The sequence below is a fragment of the Bidens hawaiensis genome, unplaced genomic scaffold (assembly GCF_021521415.1).
Source record: "Bidens hawaiensis isolate Kalapana, Puna unplaced genomic scaffold, B.hawaiensis_p1.1 tig00010809_1, whole genome shotgun sequence".
Classification (NCBI taxonomy): Eukaryota; Viridiplantae; Streptophyta; class Magnoliopsida; order Asterales; family Asteraceae; genus Bidens; species Bidens hawaiensis.
In genome coordinates this window covers 167,545-181,361 of record NW_027491831.1, presented here as the reverse complement: position 1 = coordinate 181,361, position 13,817 = coordinate 167,545, and the positions used below count along the sequence as shown (strand labels likewise).

At 36.9% G+C, this 13,817-nt stretch overlaps 1 pseudogene across 1 annotated transcript; it reads left to right on the top strand.

Annotated features, from left to right (window-relative positions):
- The first annotated feature begins 247 nt into the window (after positions 1-247).
- Positions 248-2,317, top strand: LOC143536459 (GDSL esterase/lipase At1g29670-like; annotated as a pseudogene). Its single transcript, XR_013135891.1, has 5 exons — positions 248-503; positions 834-980; positions 1,089-1,334; positions 1,613-1,868; positions 1,949-2,317. The product of XR_013135891.1 is annotated as a GDSL esterase/lipase At1g29670-like (transcript).
- Positions 2,318-13,817: the final 11,500 nt, after the last annotated feature.

Genomic DNA, 13,817 nt, shown 5'->3' with positions numbered 1-13,817 from the left:
AGTTAATGAACCAATCAGTACTCAAATCCGCGTGAAGTTGATGCACCCGTCCAACTTCCCAACTGTAAAACTTCATATGGGCTAATAGTCGTCTGCCACTTGATGCCTCCATCATATATTCACAATAACACACCACATGTGATTTTGTATGTATGTATACACCAACCAAGACCTCTAATATCAATATCATCCCACACTTTTGCTACTGATAACCCCTCTTGCTTGCATTCACTTTCGCAACATTTGTAGAAATGACATGTGTGCAAAAAAGATGGCTCGGTGTCCATGTAATATCAATAATCATTACACTAACAATGGTTTCTTTGGAGGTTAATGGTGCCCCTCAAGTTCCGTGTTACTTCATTTTTGGCGATTCTTTGGTCGATAACGGGAACAATAACCGTATCGTGTCATTGGCAAAAGCCAATTACTTGCCATACGGTATTGATTTCCCGAATGGCCCGACAGGAAGGTTTAGCAATGGCAAAACTGTTGTCGATACTGTTGGTAAGTTTCATCACTTTACTCTGTTATGTATGTAATTGTACATGTACGTATTTATTAATCATACACTATTTTAAATGACCGTCCTGATAGATGTTTTTGACCAAAAAATTTTCAAGTTTGATGAACACCCATTCATATATTGGCCGCACGACTGAATTGTTTTTCAAAGTTTGCAAACCACCCCCCCCCACCCCCCCACCCCACCCCAAATTGCTAAACTTAAGTGTTAACGGACGTTGGATGGTGTGAAATTGGATACACTTTTATATTGCTACTTATAATCATGCATGTACATGTTTTACTTGATCATATAAAGTCTTACGAAGCTACAAATTTCTTAATCTTTTGCTGAGCTTCTGGGATTCAATGGTTATATTCCACCCTATGCAAATGCTTGGGGTCGTGCGATACTTAATGGAGTTAATTATGCATCAGCAGCAGCAGGAATCAGAGACGAAACAGGACAACAATTGGTACATGTTATCTAAACTTCTTCAATTATGTTCCTGGAACATTATTAACTATTAAATTTAGTTTAATTAACATCACTAGACACTTATAATGCAAGCATTGATTTATAGGGTGCACGAATTAGCTTCGATGGGCAGGTGAATAACTACAAAAATACAGTGTCACAAGTGGTGAATATACTAGGAAACCAAACTTCAGCAGCGAATTATCTTAGACAATGTATATACTCGGTTGGATTGGGAAGCAACGATTATCTCAACAACTATTTCATGCCTACTTTCTACCGAACTAGCAGACAATATACGCCGGAGCAGTATGCTTCAGTTCTCATTCAACAATATTCTCAGCTAATAAGAGTAAGTAGCTAGTACAGTAACTATTATTCCAACTGGTAATTGGTGCAAAAGTAGCATTCATACTTTCATGGGATGACTGTATGAGTTATGTTTTTGAATACTGATAAATTCAGTTTTCATATTTTGATCGAACGTGTAACCCAATTACAAGATAATGAGATATTGGTAAATCCTCACTATCAATCTACATTAGATAATAATAACTATGATAGATATAGATAATAAACTCGGCCATTTTTTTCTTTATTACCAATAAATATGAATTTTGGTACTTTCAGGAACTTTATAATTATGGAGCAAGGAAACTCGTGTTGAATGGCATTGGGCAGATCGGGTGTAGTCCAAACGCGTTGGCTCAAAATAGTAACGATGGATCTACATGTGTTGAGAGAATCAACTCTGCGAACAAATTGTTCAACAACAAGCTTATATCTCTGGTCGATAACTTCAACAGGGACCTACCCGATGCAAAATTCATCTACATCAACAATTACGACATTTTCCAAGACTTGATCAATAACCGTCAATCCTACGGTATGTATTTATATCAGCAACCTTTGATCGTTCAAAGGAATATTTTTCAAGAAACTAACATTGTTTTGCATAATGTGCAGGTTTCACAGTGACAAATGCCGGATGTTGCGGCATGGGAAAGAATAACGGGCAAATCACTTGTCTTCCTGCTCAAACACCTTGCCGAAACAGAGATCAACATCTATTTTGGGACGCTTTTCATCCTACTGAAGCCACAAATGTAATCGTTGGTAGGAGATCTTACAATGCTCAGTCATCGTCTGATGCTTATCCGATGGATATCCGTCAACTGGCTCAGCTTTAAACTTGCTATGTTTCGCCATACCCACGGGTCAGAATACAAGAATTTTTTAGATGGAAAAATATTGGTTTGAGATCCCATATACCAACTACTTTATTATGTATACCTTTGCAATTGAGTTTGATAATTTGTGTTTACAGTGATTGTTTTTATACATGTATTTATTATATTATTAATGAAATGAAAACAAGTTAAGTTTAACCTTAAGTACACGGATTCAATCCATGCATGCTAGCGCATACATCTGTTTCATATCCGGTCCCATACTCATGGATTATCGGGTGTGCAAGTTAGTTTGTCAAAAACTTCCGATTGGGATTGAAATTATACATTTCTTACTACTTACAGTTTCGTATATATAATTTATTACCCAAAGAAATTAAAAATATAAAACCTAAAAGTTAATGAACTGGTAAATTATTCTATTAACCAAGGACAATGAATATAGAAAACATTTAAATGTGTGGTTTAGTAAACGGGTATACGTATGCGTATTTTGGGTAACATGGTCGAGTACCACCTGATACCATATATACCTACCTACACACGACATTTTTTTAAAACTGTTACCATGTCCAGTCCCATACCGGATACATGTCCCATTATTCAAGTCCCAAGCCAATCAAATAAAAGAACGAAGAACATGCCAAACTTCACTTATTATTATATATATCAAGGAAACTAGCTCAAAACCTTAATACAATATACTTTGAAAGATGATAGCGGTGGGTGATATTTAACTCTAACTTGTTAGATCTATTTATACTAGTTTAGCCAACTTGCCAGCTATTTGCATTTATATCCAACTACTTGAAATAAATGTCCAACCACCAAACTTATGGCCAACTATATTAGTTAATGCCAACTACCATATAACCTCTTAATCCCATACACCATAATGAGATACTTGGCCCAGACTCGTCATGTCTGACTCGGTTAATTACCATCATTCACCCCCTTAATCTCCGAGTTGGATTTCGGGTGGTCTTCAACTCCAAGGAAATTGCACATCTCCTTGAATTTGATTCTTCCAAGGGCTTTGGTTAGAATATCAGCTCGCTGTTATTTCTCGTTTATATGCTTGACAACTACATGCATCCCCTTCTTCAACAACATCCGAGTAAAATGATATCGGTCATTGATGCGCTTGGTCCTTCCAGGAAAAACATGATTTTTAACGAGTGCTATGGCTGAAGTACTATCAATAAGCAAGAGTACTCCTTCAACTTGTTTCCCGGTTACTTCACTTAAAAGGGCTCAAAGCCACACGGCTTGGCTAGAGGCCGGTGATGCTGCCATATACTCGGCTTCACACGAAGACAGAGAAACCATGGCCTGCTTTTGTGAACACCACGAGATAGGTACTTTGCCAAAATAAAGCACATGCCCGGTGGTACTTCGTCCGAAGTCTTCATCAATGTTGTGACTGCTGTCACTAAAACCAGTTAGCAATTTGGTACCTCCATGTCGATACCGTATACCCGTGCTTGCGATTCCCTAAACATACCTCAGAATCTGTTGCACCCCTGCATGTGAGATTCCTTTGGGTCTTGCATATATCGACTAACAATGCCAACCGCATATGCAAGATAAGGTCTGGTATGGATAAGATACCGAAGACATCCGACCCGTCTTCTATACTCGGTTCCATCAACCGAAACTCCACTATCGATCGAACTTAACCCCGGAATCCATTGGATATTGAGCTCAGTTACACGTTTCCAAACCGGCTTGTTTTAGAATTTTTAACGCGTAACTTCTTGCTTAATCGAGATTCCGTCATTCCTTTGGTTCACTTCAATACCAAGATAATACGACAATTTTCCAAATCACTCATCTCGAACCGTTCCTGCATTTGACCCTTGAATGCCTTTACTTCTTCAACTTTGGAACCGGTTACCAAGAGACCATCGACATATACCACAATAATCAATAAGGACTTGGTTGATTTCTTCACGTATACAGCTTGTTCCTCAATATATCTTTTGAAACATATCTCACTTAGAACCCCTTTTAACTTTGAGTTCCAAGCTCTCGGAGCTTGCTTTAGCCCGTAAAGATCCTTCGAGTGTTTATACACTTTATGACTCTCTCCTTCCTTTATGAACGTTTCCGGTTGTTCAACAAACACTTCTTATAGTAAATCACCATGTAAGAAGGCAGATTTTACATCCATGTGATGTACCTCCCATACTTCACTTGTGGCTAGAACTAGAATAAGTCGAACTATCTCGAGTCGGGCCACGGGTGTGAACACCTCATCGTAATCGATCCCGTGTCGTTGTACATACCCCTTTGCAACTGACCGTGCCTTGTACTTGTTTACCGATCCATCCAGATTTTTCTTAACTTTGAAAACCCACTTTACCCCAATTGGCTTCACCCCGTTAGGACAAACTGTAAGCTTCCCCGTGTTGTTTTTCTCGAATGATTCCAAATCGGATTTCGTTGCTTGAAGCTACTCTTTACTTTTTTTTGCTTCTTCATATTTTGTAGGTTCGTCTTCAATTAAAAGCATTAAATCTTCATCGAGTACATAATCATCAAAGTATCTTGGTGGAACCGAAACCTATGTGGAACTCCTAAGTATCAGACCAGAATCGTGATCCGCAACTGAGTTACTACTATTGTTCGGTTAGATGATGAGCCCGAGATGTTTTTTGGTTCGGAAACAGACTCGTTTTCGTTGTCGAATTGCACAATTTCCTCTCCCCAATTGATAACAAAATCTTGCCAAACGCACTGATCAACCGTTACGTTCGAATTCTCAGACCATTTCCTTCATCAAATTTAACATCCCGACTCACCACAACTTTCTTAATGATTGGGTCGAACAAACGAAAATCCTTGGAACCATGCTCGTTTGAAATATACACCACTTTCTTGCTCCTATCATCGAGTTTCTTTAGGTGTTGGGTCGGAATTTTTGCAAATGCAATACAACCAAATACCTTTAGATGACTTATATTCGGTTTTCGTTCTTTGAATGCTTCATATGGAGTCTTGTCTTTTACCACTCGGGTAGTTACTCGGTTTAGAACATAAGTCGAGTGTCTAACCCCTTCACCCCACATAACTCCTTGTACATTCCGAGCCTTCAAAATACTTCTTGTCATCTCTATTAAGGTTCGATTTCTCCGTTCCACCAAACTGTTTTGTTGAGGTGTGTATGGGGCGATGAGTTGACAAGCTACCCCGTGTGATTTGCAAAATTCCATGAACTCGTGAGAAGTAAATTCTCCACCCAGATCCATGCAAAACGTTTTTATTTTCACTCTGGTCTCCAATTCTCTACACTTGTTTTGAAACTTTTGAACATACCAAATGCTTCGTCTTTCACCTTCAACATAAACGACCACATATATCGACTAAAGTCATCAATCAAAACAAATAAGTATCGGTTTGCGGTTAAAGTGGGTAGGGTGATCGGATAGCATAAATCCCCTTATATCAACTCCAAGATCTTTGAAGCCCGAAACGAGGCTTGGTTCAGATACGAGTCACTCGATTGCTTTCCCATTTGGCAGGCTAATTCGCAAACTTCATGTGTCGGGTTTATAGTCGGTAACCCAACCACCAGTTCTTTGTTAGCCATTGACTTCAATGAGTCAAAATTGCGATGACCTAATCGATTATGCCATGTTTGAAAAATGAGTCTTCGTTTACGTGTAAACATATGTTCTTTGCAACACGCATCTTGACCTTATAAGTTGATTCGTCTTTGTTACTTTCATGATTAGCCTACCGCTACGATTATACATCCAAAGATCGTTCTTTTTCAAAAGAACCTCCCACCCATTATCCATAGCTTGACTCATGCTTAAAATATTACACCGAAGATTTGGTATAAAATAAACATTAGTAATTGGTTTTACCTACCCGTTGTTGCAATGCAACATAATAGTGCCTTTCCCCTCGATTATGACTTAGGAATTATCACCAAAACTGACTCGGCCTACCACTCTTTCATCAAGCTTAGAAAAGAATGACCGCTCTCCCGTCATGTGATTGCCAGCAACATTATCAAGGTACCAAATCCCTTCTTCCGGTCCTTCGGATTGGTACCGGCTTGGTAAAAATTTCTCCTCGTTTAAGTAGACCGACTCATCTACTTGTTGTAGCATCAATTATATTTGCTTCCTTTCTTCGTTCAGGACAAGAGGAAGCGAAATGACCCATATAGTCACATTGGTAACATTGTAACTTTGGCCGATCTTTACCCTTATGTTTTTCATTGGTTTGTTTGAAGTTGTCTGGGTTCCCCGGTTTTGGCTATTTTCTCGACCTCGACCTCCACCCCTACTCCGATTTCCACCGGTTCCTCGTCCACTTCCTCTACTTGATTCACAATTTCGGTTATCAGAATAATGAAACAGTAAATTACCATGATCTACGGATTTTGGTTCTTCGTGTTTGGTTCGTTCTTCATAAGCCTTGATCTACGGCTTGTTACTCGGTTTAGAACATAAGTCAAATGTCTAACCCCTTCACCCCACATAACTCATGGTGCATTCCGAGCCTTCAAAATACTTCTCGTCATCTCTATTAAGGTTCGATTTCTTTATTCCACCACACCGATTCCCGATTAAAGTAGGTAGGGTGATCGGACCGCATAAATCCCCCATATCAACTCCAAGATCTTTAAAGCCCGAAACGAGGCTTGGTCCGGAAATGAGTCCCTCGATTACCTGGGGCTTATGTTGTTGGTCAGTTTATCTGGGGCGGCTTCACATACTTTATGTGCCGGGTTTATAGTCGGTAACCCAACGACCAGTTCTTTGTTAGCCATTGACTTCAATGAGTCAAAATTGACATGACCTAATTGATTATGCCGTGTTTGAGAAATCGGGTATTCATTTACATGTAAACATATGTTCTTTGCAGCACGCATCTTGACCTTGCAAAGTCGGTTCGTCTTTGGTACTTTCAGGATTAGCGTACCGCTACGATCATACATCCAAAGATCGTTCTTTTTCAAAAGAACCTCACACCCATTGTACGTAACTTGACCAAAGCTTAAAATATTACACCGAAGACTTGGTATAAAATGAACATTAGTAATTTGTTTTACCTCCCCGTTGTTGCAATGCAACATAATAGTGCCTTTCCCCTCGATTTTGACTTGAGAATTATCACCAACGAACTCGGCCTACCCTCTTTCATCAAGCTTAGAAAAGAATGACCGATGTCCCGTAATGTGATTGCTAGCACCATTATCAAGGTACCAAATCCCTTCTTCCAGTCCTTCAGATTGGTACTGGCTTGGTAAAACTTTCTCCTCATTTAAGTAGACCGACTCATCTACTTGTTGTAACATCATTAGGGTTTCTTTGGTCTCAGTTAGATTTGCTTCCTTTCTTCGTTCAGGACAAGAGGAAGCGAAATGACCCATCTGGTCACATCGATAACATTGTAACTTTGACCGATCTTTACCCTTATGTTTTTCATTGGTTTGTTTGAAGTTGTATGGGGTTCCCTGGTTTTGGCTATTTTCTCGACCTCGACCTCGACCTCCAACCCTACTCCGATTTCCATCGGTTCCTCGTCCACTTCCTCTACTTGATTCACAATTCCAGTTATCAGACTAATGAAATAGCAGATTACCTTGATCTACATATTTTGGTTCTTCGTCTTTGGTACGTTCTTCATAAGCCTTGAGCCGACCCACTACGTCTTCAAACCCAAACTTTTTTAGATCTAGGATGTGTTCAAGTGGAGCAACAATATGAATAAATCGACGAGGTAAACTTGTGAGAAATTTCTTGACAATTTTCAGCTGCTCGAAAGTCTCTCCGAGTGTGGCAGAGTTTGAAGAGATCTCCGATATTCTGTTTGCATAATCATCAATCTTTTAAGAATCTTTCATCTTCAATGCATCAAACTCAACTATCAATGTTTGTAGCCTTGCTTCTCTTACCCTTTCGGCTCTAGATGTCGGGTTCGGATTGCTTTCCACATCTCTTTTGCCGAGTTCAGAGTGCCGACTTGCAAAATCTATTGTTTGGGTAATGGATTGGAAAAGTAGGGAGGTCGCCATGTTATTTTATCTTTGCATCAGTGGTACCAGGATCTATCGCATCCCATACGCTATGTACATTAAAATTAACATTCATGCGGAGTGCCTATACTGTGTAGTTTGTTGCTATTAACATCAGGCATTGAAACGAACCCGAGCTCCTGCCCTTCTTGGCTAGCGGCGGTGGTGTATTTGAGTCACCCATGACTTGATCAAACATAACTTTGTTTGATCAATTGTTTCAGCAGTAATGAACGTTTATCGATTGGTCCTTGAACAACTCTGATACCAATTCAAGTCCTAAGCCAATCAAATAAAAGAACAAAGAAAATGCGAACTTCACATATTAATATATCAAGGAAACTAGCTCAAAACCTTAATACAATAAACTTTGAAAGATGATAGTGGTAGGTGATTTCTAACTCTAACTTGTTAAATCTATTTATAATAGTTTAGCCAACTTGCCAACTACTTGTATTTATGTCCAATTACTTGACATAAATGTCCAACCACCAAACTTATGGTCAACTACATTAGTTAATGCCAACTACCATATAATCTCTTAATCACATACACCATAATGAGATACTTAGACCCACTTGCCATGTCCGACTTGGTTAATTACCAACAAGTATTTGGTTATCCGGTCTATCCGTCGGGTTTCGGTTCGTTTGTCATCTTTAGTTTGGGCTTCATATACATGTGTGTGGTTTTCTGTGAACTATTTGTCTTAATGGCCCACCATATATTAGATGGGTTATTTTTATCTACACAACTGCACACATCCGGCCATAACACATCATTTTGGGCAATCTGATCCATGTTTGTGGTTACTATCCAAAGATTTTATTTTCACATGGTGTTGTACACTATGATCACATATTTTTATTTTGGATTGAAAGACTTTATCATTATGAACACCTATTCTAACAAGTTATCTGATTTGCTTTTTTCTAGATAATGATCTAAATGTATTGTAATATGGTTTTGTTAAATATTATTGTAGTTGAAGATAAACACCACCAAAGCAATTTGCAAGAGTGAAATGCCAAGGGAAAATTTTGAAATTTTGAAAAGTATATTAGATGATTTCATGATTTCGTCAGTATAAATGCACAATGTTGTTAAAATAAAAAGGGAAAGTTGAATGTTAATATCATGATCTATTCTTGTTGGTGCTCCTAGTATTCAAGATTTTGCTCCTGCACATATCTCTATTTTGTCTATCAAATCAGTTAATTACTAAGGCAAGTTGTTCTTTTCATCATAATATATTAACAATTTACGGTTTTTTTTCACTAAAACATGATAAAGTCAAAAGTTATAATATTGTTTGTTTTTCTTTTAGTTTGTTTGGTCAAAATTATAGTTATCTAAAACGCGGTTCACTCTGGTACGAGAACACGGACCGGGTACACAATTTGCTAGAGGGTGCGTATTCGGTACGGAGGGGACTAACCAGTCATATCGATAAAACTATTTGTCTATTTGGACTTTTAGTTTAAGTATATAGGTTATTTTAGGTTAAGTATAAGAAACCGTAAAATGAGATTCGGTATGAGTTCCAATCCATTGAAATCGCGATTTGGATACCAATCGGTATTTTCGGAATTTCAGTTTGATTCTTCTTCGTATAGGTGCGATATACCATACGATTGAAATCAAAATTTAGAACAAATTGGTACGCTAGCGTATTCGTTTCGGTACATTTTATATCAATACGAAAATAGTGGCTTGATGAGCGATTTATGTAAGATTGTAGTTTGTCGGGTTGTAAAATATAAGATTGTGGTTTGTCGGGTTCTTAGATATAGGATTGTGGTTTGCTCAGGTTATTCTAACTTTATTTATTTGTCATGTAAATTTCGCAAGAATTAGGATTTGCTACGCGCATGGAATACGACAATACAACAGTGATAATAATGCCCATGTTAAATTACATTTATGTATTTTGATATTGTTGAATGCGGATAAATTGTATAATACTCGTATTGTTGAATTCAAAATATTTGTATAAGTTTGGTCATAAATTTGTATAGTAATTAATATTGCAGGTCTTTGTTTACTGTCTTATTAGTATAAAAAATTAGCAGGTTTTGGTTATTAATATTGCAGCTTTTAATTTATAATATAATAGCCTTATATTTGTATTGTCAGACGCGGTGTTAGGTGTGACACCACTTTAAACCATGGCCCGCTTTTAACTAAATGCAAAATATTGGAACCGCTTGAAAGAAAACAAATAATTGATTTGAAGCGATGCACTTAAAATCGGTTGGAAACCGCTTCAAAGATAAACAAAAACGCTTCTAAGAGGCTATGCTTGTAGTAGTGATGCGAAGATTCCAAATGACACTTAAATGTGACAAAGTCGTTAAAAAAAACATAGTCTTTCTGCTTAAATAACGAAGAGCAAGAAAAGTAATTGATCCAAAGCCAAAATAAGTGTAAATTAGACAACTAGTGATCTGCGTGGTACTAAGTCCTCAACAAATCTTGATGTTAGGAAGATTCTTGCAGTAAAAAGGTAAATTTGAACACTGAATTCAAGTAATTAAACTTACGCATTAAACTATTCATATATGTGACTTCAAGGGATCCTAAATGTTAAGATTCTTACGCCATGTGTATTGAGACATTATAGAGGCATTATATGGGTATATAAAGCCCACTATCCCCGAGGTATTATGAGGCATTATAAGGGCATATACGTTTTTACAATAATATCCATATGTGTCTTGAAGTGGTAATGTTGAAGATGAAGGGCGCATTAATGAGCCTTATCCATTACACATGTTTTTTACTAAAATAAAATATAATGATGTTACAGAAAATGTTCTTTAAGGGACATTAACCATTACGCATGACAATAGGAATTCAGAGCCATAAGCAAAATAAGAGGGCATATAAATCAATATGCCTAAAGTTTCTTATAAAACCCTTTAAATCATCCTAGAACTACTCTGAATGACCATTGAAGAGAGGTATTGTATTGTCAGACAAGACTTTTATTTACTTACTTTTTTAATACGAACTTCATCTATTATGTTTGGTGTTATGTCGGTAACAAAGCCTACTGATCCCTTGATGAAGAGTGTGTGTGATTCTTCAATGAATAGTCTTTTGATAATCCCTCGATGCAGAGCCTTTGATCCTGTCATGGTAATCCCCTTTGACAATGGCAGTAACCCACCGATGATGCTATGTATATGTTGGTGACGCCTAGGTAAATTCCACATTTTTAAATTCATTACTAACATGTTTTTCGACAGAGTCACACCGGCCATTTATCGATGGGAGACACCTTCACCGAGGTACTTTAGACTGATGGGTCCGTATGTAAAAGCTCTTATATTTGTTTCCGTGGAGTGTCACCTCATCCGTGGAGCACAAGTATGACGGAAATTTTGTAGGTCCTATGGACGGATCAAGCAGCAAACAACTAGTGTTCTTGGATCAATCTCAACACTAGCTAGCGGAAATCACTAGTAAGGAACCGAGATCTCAGTTCTTGTTTGGAGTTGGTTATTACCTGAAATGGAAAGCTAGAGATGGAGAAGAGAGAGTTGGTGAATGGTTAAGATGATAATATGGAAAAAGGTTTGTTTATGCATGAGTATGCTCTACATCATATAGGTGAGAGCATATCATGCACTCTTTCATTAAATGGGCCCAAATGGGCTTTTGTTTACATGGCCTTGGGCCCAAACATACAATAATAAACCGACAAGATAACTAAAATACAACGTTAACAAAATGAGTAAATACAAAAGACTAATATACAAAACGGGGCCATACAATCTCCCTCTATTCTTTAGTATTTAATCTGTTAGCTCTTGTCTTCAGTTGGTTTCATAATCTAAGTCGTCTTCGCAATAGTATAGTTGATTATCAACAAGATATGATTTATGTGATCGTTATTGAGGTTATGAATGAATGCATGTCGGTACGTGAACGATCTTCGAATATTGCACGTATCGTTAGGGAAGGTAATCGTTTTATGAAGTATGTATGAATAATATAGAAGGATATGTGTGAAACTGTATAAATGATAGTTCGAAGAAATGAATATATGAGCAGGCGGAAGAAAGGACCAGACCCTTATTATAATATCTGAGATGATAGGGACCAGACCCTTATAATATCTTAGATGATATGGACCAGACCCTTATAATATCTGAGAGGATATGGACCAGACCCTTGTAATATTTAAGATGATAGGGAGCAGACCCTTATAATATTCGAGAGGATAGAGACCAAACCTTATAATATCTGGGAGGTTATAGGGCGTAATGCTGTTTAAAACGCATATGTATGTAAAGTAAGTTTAGTTATAAAAGTATGAAAGAAAGAAAGAAATGAATGAACGTATATAAGTATGTACGAATTAACGAAAGATAAACAGGTTAAGTAAGTTATATTTATCTTCGGATACGTATATATAAGTATGTGAATGTATTGTATGTTCATGTTTTAACTAGAACTCACTTAGCGTAGCTGACTTTTAGTATGCACGCAGGTAAATAGGCTGAAGCAGTTAGCTTGAGGGAAACATATGGCAGAATCTGAAGAAGCTGACATCTGCAGAAAGATTTGTCATGATGCTTAATAAGATGTTTTCTGCTATATTTTTTTAAGACAAGTTTGAATGCTTTGTAATGAATGATCGAAGTTTTATTTCTTCAGCGAAAGTTTTAATTAACTCTGATATTTAGAACTGTGTTTATGAGTAAATCCAACGCCAAAGTAGGGCACCAAGAACATGGCCTTACAACATTGACTTCTTTTTTACCCCTAATCCCCTTTGATTATCCCTTTAAAATAAGACACATCGAGGAAAAACACACCAAACACTCACAACCTCTAGATCAAGTGAACCATCGCTCTAGATTTCTTCTTACACTTTTTAGACAAACCTTATTTTTTATTGTAACCTTACACTATATATATATATATATATATATAAGGAGAGGATCAAGAGAAAACTCATCCTTATATCGAAAACTTAAAAACTCCAAAAGAATTATTTTTAATTAATAATAAAAAATCTTTTCAAATTTTCGTTTTTGCCATTATTCTTTTAATTTGTTACTATTCACTCGAAAAATTAAAAAAAAAACATAAAAAATGACGTTATAATGCACATACGTATTACTGTGCGATACTGTTGTATTACTATGTATTTTTATGTTCAATTGAGTTTAAATGCATATATTCAATATTTGTGTATTGTGTATGTGTAGTAGTGTTGTATTACATGATTATATATATATATATATATATATATATATATATATATAATTAAAAGTCGATTTTGTGACACTCGTCAATTTCAGGTTAACTCCGTTAATCCGAGCCCCGTTAATTCAAACTCAAGATCACACGAACTATGTCATTCCAGTTAACGCATATCCCATTACATTTAAATTAGGGTTTAAATGACGCATGACAATCATTACACAAGTAGTCTTTCGTAATTTCACCGAACCACACACGAGTCGAATGAAACACCGTTGGTGAACAAACAATAAATATCATAAACAAGTATTTGATAATTATGTATTACTTTTATGTGTTACTTGGTGTTTACGTGCATAAAATTAATTATGAATGATATAAACAATTTTGTGCT